Source organism: Euphorbia lathyris, chromosome 9 (assembly GCF_963576675.1).
Source record: "Euphorbia lathyris chromosome 9, ddEupLath1.1, whole genome shotgun sequence".
Classification (NCBI taxonomy): domain Eukaryota; kingdom Viridiplantae; phylum Streptophyta; class Magnoliopsida; order Malpighiales; family Euphorbiaceae; genus Euphorbia; species Euphorbia lathyris.
Window position 1 is genome coordinate 4,983,905 of NC_088918.1, and position 6,756 is coordinate 4,990,660.

The 6,756-nt window shown below is 35.4% G+C and overlaps 1 long non-coding RNA gene across 3 annotated transcripts; it reads left to right on the forward strand.

Annotated features, from left to right (window-relative positions):
• The first annotated feature begins 1,345 nt into the window (after positions 1-1,345).
• On the forward strand, positions 1,346-5,747 carry LOC136206224 (uncharacterized). 3 transcript variants are annotated; one of them, XR_010676228.1, is made up of 4 exons: positions 1,346-1,475; positions 1,596-1,683; positions 1,797-2,859; positions 4,719-5,744. It is a non-coding gene; the product is annotated as an uncharacterized lncRNA (long non-coding RNA). The 3 variants fall into 3 exon arrangements; XR_010676229.1 differs by having other exon boundaries at positions 1,797-2,717; positions 4,719-5,743; XR_010676227.1 differs by having other exon boundaries at positions 1,797-5,747.
• Positions 5,748-6,756: the final 1,009 nt, after the last annotated feature.

Here is a 6,756-nt window from a genome sequence, read left to right on the forward strand (position 1 = left end):
CCCGCCTTTATTTCTAACGTTATATTTTGATGAAAATATATTCCATCAATACTTACTGACGGAATTATTGACGGAATACTATTCTGTCAACACTTTATCTTTTTTTTTTTGAAATAAATACTTTATCTTTTAAATTATAAATTTATCTTTATAATTTTAATCATGTGCTTAGAACAATTAAAATTTCCCTTATAAATATTTATTTACTTATCATATTTTTCATTTCTTAATTATTAATATTCTTTCAAAATTGTAAAATAATTAATTAACTGACTAAGTATATATTATGTATAATATCAATTAACTATTAATAATCTTATATCCGCATATTTTCAGATTATAAAATATTTAGTTAAATGACTGTTATATATTCTGAAATATTAATAAATTTATATTTTCTTTGAAAAAAATTATTTTTAAATTTAAAATTGTAGGCATAAATTTATTTTCAAATTTAAAATTGTAGGTATAAATTAAAGGGGTAGGGTGCAAAATACCTCTAATGTTTACATGCAAGAGTAATTTTACCCTTAACGTCGAAAATGGTACAATTTTACTCGTAACGTTGGCAGCCGAGAGATATTTTACCTCTAACGTTGGTAAGTTGGGTCAATTTCAGACATTATTATAAAACACAAATATTTTATTTCTTATTCTGCACCAATTACATGTAAATTGATTCTAAAAAAGATTTTAAATTTTTGTGATTTAATAATAAAATTGAAGATTAATATTTTTAAATTCGGTGAAATTTTTGAATTTTTTTTGTGCAACTCGTACAAAATAGATTATATTTTTTAATTTTTATATTAAATTTCACTTCTAATCATATGTTTGTAATCTGATACTAATGAGTGATACAATGACGCACATGTGAAGTATAAATGATAAGATTCATGATTCGAAAGACAATTTGATAAATAATTTCTCCAATTGACCCAACTTGTCAACGTTAGGGATAAAATTGCTCATGGTTGTCAATATTAAGAGTAAAATTGTACCATTTTAGACATCAGAGATAAAATTGCTTCTAAGTATAAACGTGAGGTATTTTTACACTTTATCCCTAAATTAAAATTACAAATGTTTAGAATATTAATTTTAATAATATTAGATATAACTTTTCTAAAAAAATTAATAATTAGTAATATTAGATATAACTTTCTTCAAAATAAAAATAAAAATAATAATATTGGATATAACTGGTTGTGATGATGGCCACGTGTGAGGATGCACAGATCCATGGATCCCTTGGATTGGTCTGGTCCATCTACCTTTAATAAATCAGATGGTTGAGATTAATTTTGATTGGGGTATATAAATGTAATTTCAGCACTAGCTTTACCATTTATTCTCTCATCCTTTCGAGAGACTTCTTTTGAACCAAAAAAAACCTAAGAACTTCTTTCATGGCAGCTCTTCCTCAACGGCGGCGCCGCTCTTCAAGCGATGGTGGATGTAGCAAGTTTCGGCAGGTACCCGATCTAAAGCGAAGGTGGCAGGAGTTCTTCAACCACCCTAGCGCCGCTCCTCTCACTTTTTTCTTTTCTGTCAATTTATCTTCTCTGGGTTTTTTAATTTCTTAATGTTCTCAGATTTGTGTCTCTCAAGAATGGACGACTGAACTTTGAGCAACTTTTACACCATCATCAACTATTTCTCACTCCAGAGATTATTCCTGCGGTGAGTTTAGACGCAGACAATAATAGGTTTGGGTTTGTAACCTACCTTTACTTTCTTCAAGCTCTTTTCTTCAGTTTCTCCCTTGCTGATTTTTTGTTGTTTAATTGGATTAGGGTTTGTAGCCTCTTTGTACAAGCTGCAACCTAGAGAACTGAACGATGGAAATTACTACACGGCTGCAGATCTGACTTCAACTAGTTTCTCGGCCAAGCACAATATGTTTTTGCAGCAGCAGATCTGGCACCGCTGTTCAAACCTTTTTTCTTAAACCCTGTTCAAACCTTTTTTCTTAAAAAAAGAAGTCTGCCCTAATTGCATAAAAAGTTTAAATAGTTCCTAACCCTCCCTTGGAACTATACTTGCAACTAAACAAGGGACCAACATCTCATACCAAGCACGTGGTGCTTGCTTGAGACCATACAGAGCCTTTTTGAGCTTATAAACGTGGTTTGGGAACTTAGGATCCTCAAACCCTGGAGGCTGATTAACATAGACTTCCTCGTTTATAACTCCATTAAGGAATGCACTCTTAACATCCATTTGAAATAACTTAAAGTTCACGTAACTAGCATAAGCACATAAAATTCTTATTGCCTCTAGCCTTGCCACTGGGGCGAAGGTCTCACCGTAGTCAATACCTTCTTGCTGACTGTAGCCCTTAGCTACAAGTCTTGCTTTGTTCCTGACTACATTCCCTTGTTCATCTAGCTTGTTGCGGAAGACCCATCTTGTTTCTATGGTCTTCTGGCTTCTTGGGTTTGGCACTAAGTCCCATTCTTCATTTCTTCTGAACTGATCAAGTTCTTCTTGCATTGCACCCATCCAGAACTCATCGTGCTCAGCTTCAGAGAAGTTCTTTGGTTCCAGAACTGAGATGAATGCTACATTGCTGAGGTATCTCCTGAGTTGATTTCTGGTCATCAGGGTGTTTTCAGCAGCATCAAGAATAACACTCTCTGAGTGTCCTCTTGGTATTCTGATCTCCTTTGGTAGAGTGATGTCTTGAGCTGGTTGTGTTTCAACAATCTCTGCAGGTATAGATTGGTCAGTGAAGAAAATTTGAGTTTCGCTTTTACCTTTGGTCAGCCCTTGAGGTAGTGACTCAACGGCTGTTTCTTGGTCAGTAGGTGCTGAGTGTGGATCATCCTCAGTCAGCTGCTTGTCTTTTCCTACAGGGTTAGTTTCATCAAACTCAACATGTACGGACTCTTCTAAGACCTGAGTTCGTTTATTGAAAACTCTGCATGCTTTGTTGTTTGTTGAGTAGCCTAAAAAGACAGCTTCATCAGCTTTTGAATCAAATTTAGCAAGACTGTCTTTAGTATTTAAAATGAAACATTTACAGCCGAAGGCACGAAGGTATCCAATGTTGGGTTTTTGTCCTTTCCAAAGTTCGTAGGGAGTCTTCTTTAATATGGGTCTGACTAGAGCCCTATTAAGTATGTAGCAAGCTGTGTTGACACCTTCTCCCCAAAAGTACTTCGGAAGCCTATTCTCACTCAGCATTGTCCTGGCTATTTCAATCAAGGTTCTGTTTTTCCTCTCAACTACCTTATTCTGTTGAGGCGTTATAGGAGCAGAAAAGTTATGGTCAGTGCCGCTGGCTTCACAGAATTCAACAAATTGTTGATTTTTGAATTCTCCACCATTGTCACTTCGGATGTGAGCTAACTTTAGGTCTTTATCATTTTCAAGTTTTCTTACTAATATTGAAAACGTCTCAAAGGTTTCATCCTTGCTACTCAGCAAGATGATCCAAGTGTACCGAGAAAAGTCATATACAATGACCAAGGAAAATCTCCTACCACCCAAGCTCAACGGCTGGACTGGTTCGAAGAGAACCAAGTGTAGCAACTCGAGCGGACGCTTGGTTGAGACAATGTTTTTACTGTGAAAAGATTTTTTAGATTGTTTTCCATACTGACAAGCATTACATAATTGATCCTTTTCGAACTTAAGTTCTGGCAAACCCTCAACTAATTGCTTTCTTGCTAATTTGGCCAGGAGGTCCATGCTTACATGACCAAGTCTCCTGTGCCATAGCCAGAAATTTTCTTCATTTGACACTAAGCATACATTTTTTGAATATTTCTTTTCCAAATTCAGCATAAAGACATTATCAACACGAGGGGCAGTTAAAATTAATTCATTTGTTTTTCCCTCGAGTATTTTACATCCAGTGTTATCAAATATAACTTTTCTGCCGTTGTCACATAGCTGAGCTACACTCAGTAAGTTATATTTAAGTCCACTGACTAGGGATACTGACTCAATAGTAGGATTACCACCAACGGTTCCTGACCCTACTATCTTACCCTTTTTGTTGTCTCCGAAACTAACGCTTCCACCTCGTTTACGCACAAGTGTGATGAACTGAGTTTCATCACCAGTCATATGCCTCGAGCATGTGCAGTCAATGTACCACATTTTTGAATTCTCAGCACACCTCAGGCTTACCTGCAATATAGCTAGTTATCTTTAGGTACCCAAGTATTTTTGGGTCCTTGTTTGTTAGGCTCAGCAGGTGAAACATCATGTTTAATCTTATGACGACACACTTGGATAGTGTGCCTATTTTTCCCGCAGAAGTCACAGCTGACCTTCCGTTTAGGATATCTCACTAACTGGTCAGCACCCCAGTGCTGAGCATGTCAACACACCTTTGTGGTGTGTCCTTTCTTCCCACAAAAGTCACACTGGACATTCCGCTGAGGATTCCATCTTTGATGACTAGTACTTCGGTACTGAGTGTTCAGAGGAATATTTCTTTTATTCGGAACCTTGAATTGATTCTGAATAGATGTGATGTCCTTTCTCAGTTTCTTAGAATATGATTAGATCTCAGAGACAAACTTGTGCATAGTTTCTATGTTGCTATGCAAAGTTGAGTTGTCTTGGAGAAGATATCGAAGGTCACTGAGTTTGACCTCTTCAATCTCGTCATATCGCCTGCTGAGTGCTCTAACCTTCTTGTTACAATTTTTGATAAGTGTGTAGAAGTCACTCATGGCATTTATCATTTCATTTCTGAGCAGGGGTAGTGATATTACCTCAGTTGAGTGTGCCTCATCGTCAGATGCAATGGAAGGGTCAGCATGCTCAGAAACACAAGGCTCAGCAAGCTCATCAGCCATGAAGCAAGTTTAGGAATCATGCTACTTTACTTCTTCCTATGTTATTGTCCTTGTTTCCCCCACCTAATGTCTCAGTCATTCCATACCCCTGTTGCAAAGTATATCAATCTCATCAACTCACCATCACTTTTCACAATCATTTACAGCACTACAAACATATATAATGAGCATACAAAATGCAACTATAGAAAATACAATATGACACAGAACTCTTGCTCATGCCACAGATTTACCTATAGACCTCAAATTTAGCATTACTAATATAATAGCCTTTGAACTTTAAAACGGGACATAAAAGTTTCCAAATGTAGGGTTGTAAATGTGAGATGCTCGACATTCAACTTTATAAAAGAGTTAAGCTTAAGCACGGAAAAACTCCAGTCGAAAGCTCACGAGCAGGCTCACTTATAGGTTCATGAACAAGCTCGATGATAATGTTCATAAATATACTCGATGATAATGTGATATTAAGCTCGAGCTCGTCAATTTTCTGACAAGCCAAACATGAACAGGTCAAAATTCGACTCGATTACAGCTCTATCTAAATCACCGTTGTAAATACATATTGATCATGTAAAAATGCCGATAAATCCTACTTCTTGAAGTGTCATTTTAGTAACCTCAAAATTAAGGGGGCTTCACATTAGTAAAGGATTCTGATTTAGTATATGTCAAATTATTTTGGAAGTTAACTAATTATCAACACAAATATTAGGGGACCATATGTGTAGTTGAGTCTCAAACTTTAATCACAGTTAGTGTATTTTAACTAGGTGTAGTTGAGCCATCAAGCCGAACCGAGATGCTCCTGACGGCTCTTTAGAAAATTGATGAGCTAGAGCTTAATAATTTGTTCATAAGCTCCTCGTTTATTTGTTCAAGATTTTTGCTCACGACCTACTTATTAATTTTGTTCATGAATGTTGCTTGCGAACAGCTCATTAATCATTTTCATTTGAATTTTTTTTAACACAAATCAACATAGTTTTGAAACCTATAAAACTAAAATTTCACATAAAACTACATATTTTTTTACATTTCTCACTTTACAGAAATAATAAAAACGGACAAAACATGGAAACGGACACAGAACTCACACGGGAAACATTATTTCTAAAGCATACAAATCAACATAGTTTTGATCTATAAAACTAAAAATTCACATAAACCTAGATGTTTTTACATTTCTCACTTTATAGAAATAATAAAAATGGACAAAACATGGAAACAGACACATAACCGAAAACTCGCACGGGTAACGTTATTTCTAAAGCATAAAACATTATTTCCAAAGCATAACCTTCTTAAAATAGCTTCCTACAAACAAAAACAGATACAGATGCAAAATGGACACGGACACAAAACGCGGAAACGCTACTAAAGTGACATGGAAATGGACACATAATCGGAAACTCACACATGAAACATTATTTCTAAAACATAACCTTTATAAAATAGCTAAAATAAAATTTCAAGTGCATTTTTTTTGGGTTGAAATCCCCTCTCCAATTATGTAAATCTAACACTCAAATGGTCAGCTGGTCACCGTAAAAACACAGTCGTATTGTGTGAGTTTCATTTGTTCGAATTTTTATCCATATGTTCCGCATCTATTGGAAAATTTTTGTTAAATCCCACCTATTTTATCAAGTTTCAAGACATTTCATCCCAATGGTAACCCGAACATAACTTACACCTTAAAAAAAGGGAAAATTACAAATCTGGGTCAAATGGGAAGCCCATTTACATATTAAATCCATTTACTAATTCTACTACATATCTAGACTGATTTTATGTGACTTTCTAAAAATACCCTCAATATTTACGCGGAGCTCGCCCCATCCCGTCTGACTTCGCATATTCACCCATATGCGAAGCCTGCGAAGTTAATGTTTTGATTTACTTAATGAATTTAGTTCGCATATGTGAAGCCTGCGAA